At 37.0% G+C, this 16,680-nt stretch overlaps 1 protein-coding gene across 1 annotated transcript in view; it reads right to left on the reverse strand.

Annotated features, from left to right (window-relative positions):
* Ddc (aromatic-L-amino-acid decarboxylase) overlaps positions 1 to 11,434 on the reverse strand; it is a 133,459-nt gene extending 122,025 nt beyond the window's left edge. Inside the window, exon 1 of the mRNA XM_089088545.1 lies at positions 11,416 to 11,434. The gene's annotated coding sequence lies outside the window, so the exon portion shown is untranslated. The remainder of the gene's footprint in view (positions 1 to 11,415) is intronic.
* Between the last annotated feature and the right edge of the window lie 5,246 nt (positions 11,435 to 16,680).

Genomic DNA, 16,680 nt, shown 5'->3' on the forward strand with positions numbered 1-16,680 from the left:
TCTGTCTCAAATTTTTTTAAAAATATTATATAAACGAATGCCTGAGTTCTTAGAGAGGAAGGATTCCTTTTATGCAAACCAATTTGGTTTCAGAAAAGGATAGTATACGGAGCATGCGGTTCAGTATTTGACATCTATGATATATCGTGCTTTGGATCGGAAGTTTAAAGTGGCGACTATATTCCTAGACATTTTGAAGGTATTCGACAATGTGGACCACGTGATTCTTCTGAAAAAGTTGGACAACTGTGGCATTAGAGGAAATTCTCTTAAAATTATTTCATCATATTTGAGTCACCGTTCTATGTATGTGCAACTGAATGATGTGAAATCAAGAGATTACCATTTTAGTTGCGGTGTTCCCAAGGGGTCCCCTCTCGGCCCTCTTTTCTTCTCGATATATACATCCATCAAGAAATCTGTGGTTTGACAACAAATGCTGGAAATGGAGATGAAGCGTATAAACCTAGGAAATATCTTGTCCTGTTTGCCGATGATACGAATTTTTCAGTTGCGGAGCGCACCGAAGCTCAGCTTTTAGGGACACTGAATACTGATATGGAAAAAGTGGAGAAATGGCTAAAGCTAACCAAGCTGAAAGTAAATCACAGAAAATCGGGGTTCGGTGTCTGGGGCAGATCACCTTCATATTACCCCTGGTTGCAAGAGCTTAAAGTAGGAGACTTGACAATAAGACGTCAGAAGTCAGTGAAATACCTAGGCGTAATAATTGATGAGACACTAAGTTTTTAGAGCATGTACAGTGTATATCGTCGAAAGTAGCAAGGAATATAGGTATGATAAGGAAGCTAAAGCATCAGTTTCCGCAGAAAGTTTTGCGTCTCTTATATTTTTCATTAGTCCATCCTTATTTACTATACTGTTTTTCTGTTTGGTCTGGAAAATCTTATGTTCACCTGAAGCCTTTGCGTATTCTCCAGAATTCAGCTGAGCCTGCCATTTATGGAATCGATAGATTTGCCTCAGTTAAAAATATTTATCCGCGAGTCCGTATTTTACTGTTTTTAGGGTTGTGCTTATTTTATAAGCTTCAACTAATGTATGATATTAATAATATTGCTCCAATGTGTCTTCGTTATATGTTTGAGACAGCTGCTAATGTCCATGGACATTTAAAGCGACAGGTTGGTATGTATAGAAGGCCCATTAGAGTGTTTGCGAGGTGTGGTTTCTCTGTTCGTCATATTCTTCCGTTGCTGTGGTCTCAGATGCCATCTTCTATTAGGGATATTGCTGAAAGGTCTGGCTTCCGTGAGCATGTGAGGCACTATTTCCTGCAGGTTTATGAATTCTAACATTTTTTTTCTCAAGTAGTTCTATATGTTTAATCTGTTTTATATGCTTTTTGTTTTGTTTTGTTGTGAAATGAGAACCCGAATGCACTGATGTAAGTGGATGTAAGTTCTTTTTTGGAATTGCAATACAAGCCCAGGTTACTGGGCTTCATGCTTTTTTCATTATTTTTTTGTGAATAAAGTATATCTCCTTTGAAAAAAAATAAAAATCATACCATCAGATTCAGCGTATCAAAGAACCCTACTGAATAGGTTTCAAGCTCCTATCTGCGAAAATGTGGAATTTTGTATTTTTTGCCAGAAGAATGATCACGGATCTGTGTTGATTTGTTGGTTATCCCCAGGGGTCATCGTATTGACACAATGGTCCTAGTATATCGGGAGAAGATTCATTCGAACGGAAATTAAAATTTGTTTTGCTCTTTTTAACCCTTTGATGGCTGAATTATGAAACTGTGATTAGAAAAATTTAGTTTTGCTTTTTACTAGTTTCTTAGGGGTCCATGACATAGGGGCAACTGAGGAAAATAATTTATTTCAAATATTCGTTTCACATGGGATATGGATCTTATAAGGCACATCAGCTAAATAGTGAAACAGTCTACTTAAACACACTAGAGGGTATGCTTTGAAACAATTCTTATCTTTGGTTAAATAAAGATGCATATTACACTTCATGCACTTGACAAACATGTGGGCGTGTCTTACAAAGGACGTGTATCTTTGTCTTTCGTCCACCATCTCAGGCCAGTGGGTCGTGTTGTCAAAGCAAAAGCTGGAACTGGGGATGCTCTCACTCCTAGTTTTCTTTTGCGTTCTGGTAGTAACTGGAGACTCGCTTGGTGGTCTATCTTTCCTTGTTGCAGGGATGACTTCGCCTCTGAGAAGCTAGTCAGCAATATCCGCACGAAAGCGAACAAGGGATAGGGGCTTCTCAGCTTCAGAGTGATGATTGCGCCTGTACAGCAGCCAAGCATTGGCTACGCTGACGCCAAGGAAGTAATAGATTAGACGCATGTACCACTACTTCCCCTTGGTGTCGGTACGATATAACTCGATCAACATGTCGCTCAAGTCCACCCCACCCATGAACTTGTTATACTCTTTGACAACATGTTATACTCTTTTGACAACATGACAAGTTCTGGATACATCGATTCGAGCCTTCCCCTTTTTTTTCCCACCGTTTCCATTGATCAAGTGGGTCAGGCCCAACATATGAAGAAATGAGATGGACCGGATTATTGTCGTACCATTTCGTCATGACTATTTCAGAATGTTGCTCAAATCACCAATCAAACGATCCTCTTCTGGAGCTTTTCAGCTTGTCGTCAGCTTCCAAGTGCGGAAGTTTCACTTTCCGCATTCTGTCTATTCGGACTGTGCCTACTGACTGTATTCCCATTTCCCGCAGCTTTTCTACTAGATAAAACTGCTGTAAAAATTGTCAAAGAACACTTTGAAGTTCAGCTTTTTCGGGAGATATTCGACTAGGCAGAGCACCACATCAGCACCAACACCAAGGTCTGAACTGACAGTGTTTCCTTTACCGCTGTAAATTTCAAAGTCATAAACTATTCCACTGACTCCGGCTTTTGTAAATACTTTTATCCCCCCCCCCCCTTTTGTTGCTTGTCTTTGATGTACTGCTTGAACCCAAGCTGGCCCTTGAAAGGGACTATTTAATCATCCACAGATTGTCGTTCTTCGTTTGGGACTTCTCGCATATTCTTCCGAAGCCTATCGTACAAGGGTTGAACCTTGAAGAGGGTAGTCGTATCCCGGATTCCCCTTTTTGACTGCTTTGAAACTATCATTTGCGTGGAAAAACTGTCTTATTCTTTTGAAGCAGTCGCATTTCATAGCGTTAGCCACTGGAGGATAACGTGTAGCCGTTTCCCAGTGCATAGACATGTGGGGAAGTTGCACGATTCCCGTTAAAAAGGATTCCAAGAAATTGTTCCATTTCTTTGATAGTACATTTCAGCTCCAAGCCTTTCTCCTGAAGAGCATACTGATTCGTCTCTTCTACAAGGATGCTTATAATTTCAGAGTCGAAGAACTTTTGGAAGAGTGCGATTGGAGTAACCAGAGACGAGTCGGGACTTGGCATTTGCCATTCTCTGGCACAGGGGTTTTCTTCCAGATACGTCTCTGTTCAGCCGAAGATTTAGGAACCAGGTCTACTTCGACTTCATCGCGGAGGGATTTTGCAGACTTTAGGTGGGACTTTGCTGTTCGACTTAGTGGTAGATCTTATTCGTCGTTATTGTCATCCCAACTGCAATCGAGCTCGTCTTAAGCTGATTCGAAAAAGAAAGGGTCATTGTCGTCTTCACAATCCTCCAAATTCAGGTCAGAGAGATCGCCGTCCGGCTCTAAGACATAGGAAACAGCAGTGCTGAGGTCCACTCTTCTTAGTTGTCCTTCATGTCGCCTCCTCAGTGCTTTCTGCAGACTTTTTTCACTCTTTGCTATTGCCTCATCGACTAATGAAGAGGTTGAGGGCTCCATAATCTCAATGGCTCTTCAGCTGCTGATAGTAGATAGTAAACTGGTGAACTGGGCGGATAATGCATGGGTTATATATGGATAGCCTTACGGTTTTAAAAAATTCCTGCATTTATACTTATCTTTATACTCGCAAGTTAGCTGTATATAGGTCAACCAGGATTAATCATTATATCATAGCTGTTTATAAGTCAATCAGGATCAAAGTTGGGTACAGTATTTCATAATTTTCTGGATTTCCTTGTTATTGCTCCCGAAAAAGATGTCACTCCCGACAAAGATGCCGCTCCTAAAAACAATTGCAACCTTCCATTCCATTAGACATTATAGAATCATAATTCAACAGAAGCAAAACCAAAATACTAGGCCGGCACGACAACTTAAGCCTCCAAAAATAAGTAGAAAATAAGTAGATAAGTAGATTTAATATTTAAAAGTAGAATAGTTCAAAAATAAGTATTCCACTACCAAAATAAGTAGAATTGGAAACACTGGCTACATTAGTGAAAAATATTCCTGTTAAATGAGAAAACTAATAGAAAGTGGAAACACTTCTAAGATTTTTGATGCAACGTGTGTAAATTATACTGAACTTTTCGGCCGGTCGGTATTGTACTCTCTCCCCTAGGGCGGATGAGCCTTATAAGATACATACTTCAAAATTGTCCTTGCTTGTAGATGAATAAAAGGTTTTGAATAGAAATAATACAGATGGAACCGTTAGACACTAACGAACACCACAAGATTTTTTCCTTCACCAAGCAACATAAACTTCAATACTACCCGAGTCAGATTTATTTCATTCCACAAAATCCAAAAAAATTCACTATGTCAAATTCAGTACTGTGCGAACGTTGTTAGATGACTCATAATTTATCGTTTTAACCAATCAGAAAGGAGTTATGAGCAAAAATCTTGGTGTGCCTTATAAGAGCCATAAGCCATCAAAGGGTTGAGCGACCAAAAATTGGAGGGCAGCTAGGCCCTCTTCCCCGCCTCTTTTTCCCCCAAAATCGTCTGATTAAAATTCTGAGATGGTCATTTTGTTCATCATAGTTGAAAGACCCAATAATTATGCCTTTGGATATAACATGACCCCCACGACTTCAGGGGAAAGGTCTTTCAGTTGTAGTATTTGCCCATGGTTTGCCCATAGTATGTCCGATTCGGAATTAGACCTCCATTTTCGGGTAGGGGAGGGACGATTGTTCGTCTGGGTGTTTCTCCCAAATAGAATGGTTCATGTGAGGGGATTTTCACAGGGGATGAAATAGCTATGAAGCATCATACAGTGGGGGAAATGGCCATGGATCCTATTCCCAATTCTTCTTATGTGTCTTGCTTTCTCTTTTCCGTCTCAATTTTATGCGTAGAGTGGTTAAGAGTAACTGTGCGGGATAAATTTTCACCGAAATTGAATTTTCTAGAGGATATTTCCTTGGGAATGGGGTTTCTCCTTGGAGGTGGGGCCAGATTTCCTGGCTTTATTTAAAAAACCATCAAAAATTAAAAAAAAACAAGTTTTTTCAGCTGAAAGTAAAAAATTTAAACGAAGAGAATTATTAAGTATTGTGTATTAACACCTTGCTCTTTCCGCTAAAGTTTGAATTTTGTCCTAATTCTTTAATAATGACTCCTGAAAAACAAGGGCCGTTTAATTAGAACAATAAGACACTTTTTTAAAAGTACGGAGAAACTTTAGCGTAAAGAGCGAAGTGTTGAGGAGGGGGCAACCCCCTTTATATACGTAATGATTTCTGTTCGTTTTAAGTTTTAATGTTGCTCCTTACTTTCAGTTGATAAAACTTGTTTTTTTATTTAATTTCGAATCAGAATAAAAAGTCATTTCTTTTGATGCGCCAAATTTTTCAAAATTCCGTTTTTTGGAGTTTTGGGTAGGCTACTATTAGAACGAGTCGCTCCTAGCAGTTTGTTCCACGAACTGTTTGATTAAGTGAAAAAATACTTCATTGAAATTGCTAGTTTGTCGGCATTATGTCACACTCTCAAACAGTTTGGGCTAACGAACTGTAAGTAAGGAGCGACCCGGCTCAATAGTAACCGAAACTCTAAAAAACGGAATTTTGATACCAATATATACATAAAAAATAATCGGATTTGTGTACTGACTCTAAATATATAAGTTTCATCAAGTCTAATCTTACTCATCAAAAGTTACGAGCCTGAGAAAATTTGCCTTATTTTCGAAAAAAGAGGGAAATACCCCCTAAAAGCCCCCTAATGCTACTTCCATTTAATTTTCCTATTTTACAATACAGTCCTAAAATGCTCTAAAAACAGGTAGTAAATAAAAAATATAGAATGCAATGCACAAAATATTTAGCCATTTGCCAATGGCTTGGAGAGCTTCTTTCAAACAGTTTCTGGTAACGAACTGTAAGTAAGGAGCGACCTGGCTCAATAGTAAACGAAATTCTAAAAACGGAATTTTAATACCAATAGATACATCAGAAGAATCATATTTTTATGCTGATTTCGAATATATAAGTTTTATCAAGTTTAACCTTCCCCATCAAAAGTTACGCGCCTGAGAAAATTTGACTTATTTTAAAAAAAGGGGGAAACAACCCATAAAAGTCATATAATTTTAATTAAAATCACACCATCAGATTCAGCGTATTAAAAAATCTTATTGTAGAGGTTTCAATCTCCTATCTGCTAAAATGTGGAATTTTGTATTTTTTTGCGAGAAGAAAGATCACGGATGCGTGTTTTTTTTCCCAGGGGTGATCGTATCGATTCAGTAGTCCTAGAATATCCGTGAGGGGGCCCATTCGAACGAAAATTAAAATTTCTAGTGCCCTTTTTATGTGACTAAAAAAATTGGAGGGCAACTTGGCCCCCTCACACATTCATTTTTCCCGAAGTCAGCCAATCAAAATTTTGAGATAGTCATTTTGTTCAGCATAGTCGAAAATCTAATTAATATGTCTTTGAGGATGACTTAATCCCCCACAGTTACCGGGGGAAGGGCTGCCATTTATAAACTTTGCCCATTGTTTACATTTGGTAGTGGTTAGTGGTTAGTACACCGGTATTTCAAGGTAAACTGTATTTCTAGTGGGGTGTCGGGATTGGAGTAGGGGGTATGGGGGAGGATATTTCCGTGAAAGATATTTCCTGGGGGGAAGGGAAGTTTCAATGAAGGGGGTGCCAGATTTCCCAGCATTATTTAAAAAATGATCAGAAATTGAATAAAAAAAAAAGTTTTTATCAATTGATAGTAAGACGCAACACTAAAACATGAAACAAACAGAAATTATTACGTATATGAGAGGGTTTGCCCCCTAGTCAATACTTCGCTCTTTACGATAAAGTTGTTTTTAGTAATTTCAAAAGAGCTATCTATTCTAATTAACCGACCTTTGTGATTCAGGGGTTTGTGATTCGAAAAATAATTCAAGCTATAGCGTAAAGTGCGAGGTATTGACTAGGGAGAGAACTCCCTAATATACTTAATAAAAACATACGAATATAGAAATTTGTCACGTAAGTGAATTCGTAAGTTACGTCAGGACAAAATTTCGAGAAAGCCAATTAACCAAAAAAAGTAAAATTAATATGCAAATTTCATTTTAATTATTCATGTACGGTAAGCCAAAATTTAAGCTGCATTAATTCAAAAACGTTCAGAAATTAACTAAAAAAAAATTTTTTCACTGAAAGGAAGGAGCGACATTAAAACTTAAAACGAACAGAAATTATTCTGTATATGAAAGGGGCTGTCCCCTCCTCAACGTCTCGCTCTTTACGCTAAAGTTTGACTCTGTTTCACACCTTTGTTTTTTACGACAATAAAAAACTTTAGCGTAAACAGTGAGGTGTTGAGGAGGGGACAGCCCCTATCATATACGGAATAATTTCTGTTCGTTTTAAGTTTTAATGTCGCTCCTTAAACTATTTTCTTTATAATTATCGATTTTTAACCAAACTACTGTTCTTCTTGCTAAATTGATCCATGTTTCTATTGGCTCCCCATGTTTCTAAAGGACTCGGTAAAAGCTTTTCTAATTTTCTTTTTAAGATAAATGATTTCTTTTTCTTTGTGTGGTAGTCTCTTCAAAAAATCTGGGATGAGCCAACCGTCAAAGAACAATGTTCGCTGGACTATAAATATACACATATAAAGAAAAAAATGTAAAGGAATGGAGTTGTTCTTGCTATATCTAGGCCGGCCAGGCGAGAGGCCCGTTTTGATGTATTGAAAAAAAAATTTTTAAGTTCATTTCAGAGCAAATGAATTTTGCAAAAATTAATTCAATAAAGGATAGAATTAAAGAGCTAAATCAAAACTGAAAACGAATGGCAACTATTTCTTCGCAGCCCCTGCAATATAAAGGCTATATATAAAAACTAAGGAAATAAATTGACTTATGATCAAGGCCGTATCCAGGATTTTTGTTCGGGTGGCTATTTTTTTTTATATTTTTTATGTTTTGTTTTTTTTGTTTTTTTTTATCACCAAATTTTTTTTTATGTTTTTTGTTACGTTTTCACGGGTAAGATCAACCTTTCAGGGGGGGGGGGGATCATAGCCCTAACCCCACCTCCTGCACACGGCCATGCTTATCATAGTTCCCTACTATATTCGTGGAATTTTTTAAAAGATTCACTTAAAAACATATCTTGTGAATTATCTGTGTCATTATCATCCTTCTTCAGGTCAAGCTTTCTCTCTCTCTCTCTCTCTCTCTCTCTCTCTCTCTCTCTCTCTCTCTCTCTCTCTCTCTCTCTCTAACCCCTCCCTTTCTCTTTCGCTATCTGCATAAGTACCTTTTTATAAAGCTTTGAATATTTGCTTAGTACAAAATTATGTAGTCATTATGAAACATAGTTGGCTACTTAATTATGCTTAATCGCGTAATTAGGAAAGGTAATAACGTGTTATTTAAATGAGTTGAACACAGATAAGGTTTCTTGGCTGTAATTTTTTTACCTTGCCATTTAATATTCAGTACACAAGCAGCTAAAAACAACGTGATTGAGGAATGTTAGCTGACGGAATATTCAATAATGCTCCCATAAACTTGTGTATTTATCCTTGCGTGCAGGGTTGCCACCACGATAAGTTCCGAAAGTACTACAGTTTCCCCAATTTGCGTGCTATACAGCGATTTTCGGTGCTACAGTAAAAAAATCACTTTTTTTAATTTCATATTAAAAATGGTCCGTGAAGTTTACTTGGATTAGTTTTTAGGTCAATTTTTAATCTTTTTTATGTAGGGGAATAAAAATATATCCATAAAATATATAGCTGATCAGAATGGTGAATGGGAAAATGTATGTGCGCACACACGTCCTGTATTTAAATCTTTTTAAATTATTGTCATGCATAAGAAATGTTCTGGAAAATATTTTGATGTGGGACCCTCATTTAATTGCACTTCTTGTGTCTATATATTCGATTTGGCCATATAGGAGAAAAAGTACAATATTCAATGTAGCACGTGCTACAGTGCTAGAGTAGTCAGGATGAAATAGTGCCAAAATAGGTACTATAGGTGATAACCATGCTTGTGTGCCTTTGCAGACAGTGGCGGATCCAGGTGAGGGGCAAAATAGAAAGAAGGAGGGGCGAAATAGCAAGAAAGCAGTGTAGTGGTAGTAGTAGTAGTATTAGTCGCGCACAAATATTACGTTTTGGACAATTAATCTTTCTTTTTAAGCATTCCCTGAAAGTTCCAACTTAATACCCTAATCCACATTAGAGATACGCCCTTTTGAAAATCTGCATGCACATAGTGTCTTTTGATTTAATTCAAAATTCCCCTCTGTATTCTCTCAAATTTTTACCTTCATACCCTTAGTCTTAATAGTACTACTATCATAGTAGTAGTGGTAGTAGTAGGAGCGCTTACAGCAGTAGTATACACACGCTGCCTTTTGGCCAGTTGAAAATCCCTCATTATACCTTGGAAGTTTCAGTTCGATATGGGGAGCCGTTCCAAAAATATCACATAAATATGGAAAGGTTATCACATAAATGTGTCTATAGGGGAAGGCGAAGGAATCTTTCATCTCTCCTTATGGCTGAATAAGGGTGCTACAGCGCAATACCTCCCTTCTTGTTAGCCTACAGAAGAAGATTTCTGACGTTTATTTTAATGTTTCATTTAACTAATCTGATTTGCTTCATATTTCAGCGAAGCAAGTGATTATAAGTTTCTATGAAGAAGGGGGGGTTATTGTATAGGTAGGGGGAGGTGGGCTGGATATCCAAAAGTGGTATCTGATTGTAATGGCCAAATTTTCTAAGCCTTATTGAACTTTAAGATAAATATAGAATGCGTTTTAGGGAATCGCTGTTTAAACCCACTAGATTTCAGAGGATATTGAGTGCTTGTGCCTTTACTATTGTTCCTGGGGGGGGGATAATAGTGTCCCTCCCGATGCGATTTTTTCTCTGTTTAGATAAGGATATTACATTCACAAGCCTATAAAGAACGTGATTTTTCGCGAGAGGAGTTTTTTCACTTGGGGGGGGGAGATGATTTTCCGAAGGGGTCACAAAGGGAGAAGTGGGATTTCCTGGAATGATTTGAAAAACTATCCTGACTTATATGTAAGAACATTTGTTTGTTTTTATTAACTGAAAGTAAGGAGTAACGGTAACACTTAAAACAAACAGAAATTATTCTGTATATGAAGGGGGCTTCCCCCTCCTCAATCCCTGGTTTGTTACGGTAAATTTTTTAACCCGTTACAAAACCTATTGATTCAAATTCAACGGCCCTTGTGTTAAAGCAGTTATTTTTAAAGAACTGGGAAAAAAGTGAAACAAAAAAGGTTCAATAGTAACAGTAGTTAACTAATTTCTAACTTTGTCTCTTGATGTTGTTTTGATTTTGGCTAGCCAGGATCAAGGTGGAAATTTGAGATCTGGCAAAATAGCCACTTATTAAAATCTTAGAAATTGCGATGCTAACGCGTAAGTAGTTTTTTTTTTAATTATGGGAGGAAAGATCTCATTTTACATGCTGATCTTTTGCCAAGTTACAATGCCTTAATAAATGCTGTTTTTCTAGTAACAGTTTATGCTATGATTGTGAATGTATAGCATTTTTACTTGTTAAGGAACCAAAATAAATACTGAACTGTTTGCTTGATAATTAGAATTAAAGAGTAAGTGATTCAGCCATAGGTATTAGATGCTACAAAATATTAGTATATGCTAATAATCAGAACCAATTAAGGATAATGAAATAGTGAGCAGAATAAAGTTTTTAGTGTTTGTGTCTTTTTTTTACGAAGCGTAAATAAAGAAACGGCGGTCGTATTTAAGACAAAATGATTTTTTTTAGACAGCTCTGCCCTTTTATTTAGAAATATAACCAGTTTTTTCATTAATTGTCTTAATTAAACGTTTTACCTGCTGCTTATATTTTGTTTTATACCTGTTTTATTTGCCAAAAAAAATTTGTTGCTCTAAAGCAACAAATTTTTTTTAGAGTCCATGACCTTTATACAAAGCATAGAGAAAAGCCACCCGCAACTAAGACAAAAAGGATTTTTGTCTTAGTCAATTTTATTTAAGAACGTTTTTATTAGATAAATATACGTAACTTACGAATTAACTTACGTTGACTTACAAACTTCTATATGCGTATATTTTTATTACGTATATTATGGGGGTTCGCCCCCCTAGTCAATACTAAGACAAACCGCAACTAAGACAAAAAGGATTTTTTAGACAGCTCTGTATTGGTCGGGATGACAGAGTTACGTGGGAGGATCTTTCCATGGAGGAATTTTTCATGGGGGAAGAGGATTTTCCATGAAAGGAGTGCCGGATTTCCCAGCATTATTTAAAAAACGATCAGAAATTAAATTTTAAAAAACAAGTTTTTTCCAATGAAAGTAAGGAGCAACAATAAAAATTAAAACGAACAGAAACTATTACGTATATGAAGGGGTTCTCTCCTTCATCAATACCTCGCTCATTACGCTAAAGTTTTTTTTTAGTACTTTTAAAACAGCTATTTATTCTAATTAAACGGCCTTTGTGATTCAGGGGTTATTTTGACAGAACTGTAACACAACTCGAACTTATGCGTAAAGAGCAAGGTATTAGTGAGCGGGCTAGCCCACTCATATACCTAATAATTTATATTCGTTTTGATTTTTAAGGTTGCTCCCTACTTTTAGTTGGAAAAATTTTTTTGTTTTTTTTTTAATTTAATTCACAGTTAAGATGAAATGAAATGAGGACTAAAGGCAAAACAATATGTTTTGTTACAGGATTTTCGTTCCATTTGAATTATGTACGAAATCTTAAACAATATGAAATGAAACCAAAATTTTTCTTTCCCTGTCTAAATTAAAAGTTTTACCTGGCGTTATTAAACTTATGTTAGTTAAACTTAACTTAAGTAGAATGGCCTTATTGACTCCGAACCCCACACCAAATATGGGCATAGACTCCGAACCCCACACCAAATATGGGCATAGAGTCATTAGGGAGAACACGTGGTTAATGGGGTCAATGACCTCTTTTTCCAAGGTCGATTTATTTGATATTTCTATGTGTAATAACTCCGGAACGAAGGTTGCACATGCGCACTGAATTCTAACGGGAACAATGTTATTGATCTAGGACTCGAGGGGGAAGTGAATTTCCGAGAACTTGATTGCGTAATCGACCGTGAATGTTATGATCCAGAAATAGTATTTGTTGTTGTTGCTCTCAGCGAATGTTATGAGCTTCCCGGAATTTGGAACACCTGTGCTGTCAACCTCAATTCCCCTATCGTGAATCAATAATTCCCCTTAGAAACAACAAATTAATTCCCCTTTCTTGACAGATCAATCAACCAATGACATCATCTGTCAGACTTTAAAAATTTTCGCATAGAAACGATTCTCCAGGAATAGATCCAAGTCATTAATGTCTTTGCCTCGGAAACAACTCTTTTGGTCGAACTCCAAAGGATATTAATAACCAAAGGCCATGGAAACAATTCTCCAAGAAACATCTTAGCGATGAATTGTTTTAGCGCGGGAATCAGGTTTCTTATTAATTTGAAATGCATTAGCGCAGAGATGCCAAAAACAAAAGGAACACGCTGAATTACGTTTAGGGATTATTTGGGCGAAACTGTTTTAGACAGGTTATGGAATTATTTCGGCGAAACAGCTAGAGACATTTTAAAAGATGATTTTTGAAGAGATTTTGGAAGAGAATTTAATGGTGAAACTATGTGGTCGTTATAATACACAAGTTTCATTTGAACAGTGTTGTGAGGTCCTCTATCCCAACCCCAAAGGGTTCCAATCCTCCTACCCCAACCCCGAAGGAAGCCCCCGGTCCTCAAAGGCCCCCCAAGCTCCCAAAGGGCCACCGGCGCCCCCAAAGGCCCACCCAGACCCCCAAAGGCCCTCCATGTGCCCCAAAGGCCCTCCATGTGCCCCAAAGGCCCTCCCTGTGCCCCAAAGGCCCTCCCTGTGCCCCAAAGGCTATCCCCGGGCCCCCCAAAGGCCCATCGAGCTCCCAAAGGACCAACGGGGTCCCAAAGGCCCCCCACCGGTCCCCAAATGTCCCCCAGGCCCCCAACTGCCCCCCGGACCCCCAAACGCCCTCCTCAGACCCTCAAAGACCCTCCCCTGGTCCTCAAGGGCCCCCCAGACCCCCAAAGGTCCCCCGGACCCCAAACGCTCTCCCCAGACCCTCAAAGGCCCTCCCCTGGTCCTCAAAGGGCCCCCGGACCCCCAAACGGCCCCCCCGACCCCCAATGCCCTCCCCCAGTCCTCAAAGGTCCCCCGGGACCGAGAAGCGCCGCGGGCCTGGAAAGCGCCGCATGGGTATGCGCCGCAGGAGGATGCGCCGCGGGTCGGGGGAAGCGCCGCAGGGGATGCGCCGCAGGGAGGCGCCGAAGGGATGCGCCGCAGGGATGCGCCGCCCCATTTATTAATATTTTTTTGTGCATTGAGACACAGAACGACCCTTCCCCCGGCCCCTCCCCCCCCCAAAAAAAAGGTCCCCCGACACCCCAAAGGCCTGATTTTTCAAACTTCATTTTGAATTTCTTTCATTGAAATGCAAGAGTTGGAATATTTCAGTAGTGTTTGGATGTGGTTTACCTTGTCACAGTTACATTTTCTTGATTTTTCAAAGTTCGTTTGAATTTCTTTCGTTGAAATGCAAGAGTTGGAATATTTCAGTAGTGTTTGGTTGTGGTTTACCTTGTTACAGTTACATTTTCTTGATTTTTCAAAGTTCATTTTTAATTTCTTTCGTTGAAATGCAAGAGTTGGAATTTTTCAGTAGTTTTTGGTTGTGTTTTACATTTTCACAGTTAAATTTTATTGATTTTTCAAAGTTCAATTTGAATTTCTTTAGTTGAAATGAAAGAGTTGGAATATTTCAGTAGTGTTTGGTTGTGGTTTACCTTGTCACAGTTGCATTTTCTTGATTTTTCAAAGTTCATTTTGAATTTCTTTCGTTGAAATGCAAGAGTTGGAATATTTCAGTAGTGTTTGGTTGTGGTTTACCTTGTCACACTTACATTTTCTTGATTTTTCAAAGTTCATTCTGAATTTCTTTCGTTGAAATGCAAGAGTTGAAATATTTCAGTAGTGTTTGGTTATGGTTTACCTTGTCACAGTTACATTTTCTCTATTTTTCAAATTCATTTTGAATTTCTATCGTTGAAATGTAAGAGTTGGAATATATCAGTAGTGTTTGGTTCTCGTTTACCATGTCACATTTACATTTTCTTGATTTTTCAAAGTTCATTTTTAATTTTTTTCTTTGAAATTAAAGAGTTGGAATATTTAAGTAGTGTTTGGTTGTGGTTTACCTTGTCACAGTTACATTTTCTTGATTTTTCAAAGTTCATTTTGAATTTTTTCCGTTGAAATGCAAGAGTTGGAATATTTCAGTAGTGTTTGGTTGTGGTTTACCTTGTCACAGTTACATTTTCTTGATTTTTCAAAGTTCATGTTGAATTTCTTTCGATGAAATGCAAGAGTTGGAATATTCCAGTAGTGTTTGGTTGTGGTTTACCTTGTCACAGTTACATTTTCATGATTTTTCAAAGTTTATTTTGAATTTCTTTCACTGAAATGAAAGAGTTGGAATATTTCAGTAGTGTTTGGATGTGGTTTACCTTGTCACAGTTACATTTTCTTGATTTTTTCAAAGTTCATTTTGAATTTCTTTCATTGAAATGCAAGAGTTGGAATATTTCAGTAGTGTTTGTTTGTGGTTTACCGTGTCACAGTTACATTTTCTTGATTTTTCAAAGTTCATTTTGAATTTCTTTCGTTGAGATGCAAGAGTTGGAATATTTCAGTAGTGTTTGGTTGTGGTTTACCTTGTCACAGTTACATTTTCTTGATTTTTCAAAGTTCATTTTGAATTTCTTTCTTTGAAATGCAAGAGTTTGAATATTTCAGTATTGTTTGGTTATGGTTTAACTTGTCACAGTTACATTTTCTTGATTTTTCAAAGTTCATTTTGAATTTCTTTCGTTGAAATGCAAGAGTTGGAATATTTCAGTAGTGTTTGGTTGTGGTTTACCTTGTCAAAGTTACATTTTCTTGATTTTTCAAAGTTCATTTTGAATTCCTTTCGTTGAAATGCAAGAGTTGGATTATTTCAGCAGTGTTTTGTTATGGTTTACCTTGTCAAAGTTAAATTTTCTTGATTTTTCAAAGTTCATTTTGAATTTATTTATTTTAAAAGCAAGAGTTGGAATATTTCAGTAGTTTTTGGTTGTGGTTTACCTTGTCAAATTTTCATTTTATTAATTTTTAAATGTACATTTGAATTTCTTTCGTTGAAATGGAAGAGTTGGAATATTTCAGAAGTGTTTGGTTGTGGTTTACCTTGTCACAGTTACATTTTCTTGATTTTTCAAAGTTCATTTTGAATTTCTTTCATTGAAATGCAAGAGATGGAATATTTCAGAAGTGTTTGGTTGTGGTTTAACTTGTCACAGTTACATATTCTTGATTTTTCAAAGTTCATTTTGAATTTCTTTCGTTGAAATGCAAGAGTTGGAATATTTCAGTAGTGTTTGGTGGTGGTTTACCTTGTCACAGTTACATTTTCGTGATTTTTCAAAGTTCATTTTTAATTTCTTTCTTTGAAATGCAAGAGTTGGAATATTTCAGTAGTGTTTGGTAGTGGTTTACCTTGTCACAGTTACATTTTCTTGATTTTTCAAAGTTAATTTTGAATATCTTTCGTTGAAATGCAAGAGTTGGAATATTTCAGTAGTGTTTGATTGTGGTTTACATTGTCACAGTTACATATTCTTGATTTTTCAAAGTTCATTTTGAATTTCTTTCGCTGAAATGCAAGAGTTTGAATATTTCAGTAGTGTTTGTTCGTAGTTTACCTTGTCACAGTTACATTTTCTTGATTTTACAAAGTTCATTTTGAATTTCTGTCCTTGAACTGCAAGAGTTGGAATATTTCAGTAGTGATGGGTGGTGGTTTCCCTTGTCACAGTTACATTTTCGTGATTTTTCAAAGTTCATTTTGAAATTCTTTCGTTGAAATGCAAGAGTTGGAATATTTCAGTAGTGTTTTGACGTGGTTTACCTTGTCACAGTTACATTTTCTTGATTTTTTAAAGTTCATTTTGAATTTCTTTCGTTGAAATGCAAGAGTTGTAATATTTCAGTAGCGTTTGTTTATGGTTTAACTTGTCACTGTTACATTTTATTGATTTTTTAATTTTAATTTTGAATTTCTTTCGTTGTAATGAAAGAGTTGGAATATTTCAGTAGTGTTTGGTTGTGGTTTACCTTGTCAAAGTTACATTTTCTTCATTTTTCAAAGTTCATTTTGAATTTCTTTCGTTGAAATGCAAGAGTTGGAATATTT

This window comes from Artemia sp. Qi Xiang Cuo, chromosome 4, assembly GCF_049724085.1.
Source record: "Artemia sp. Qi Xiang Cuo chromosome 4, ASM4972408v1, whole genome shotgun sequence".
Taxonomy (NCBI): domain Eukaryota; kingdom Metazoa; phylum Arthropoda; class Branchiopoda; order Anostraca; family Artemiidae; genus Artemia; species Artemia sp. Qi Xiang Cuo.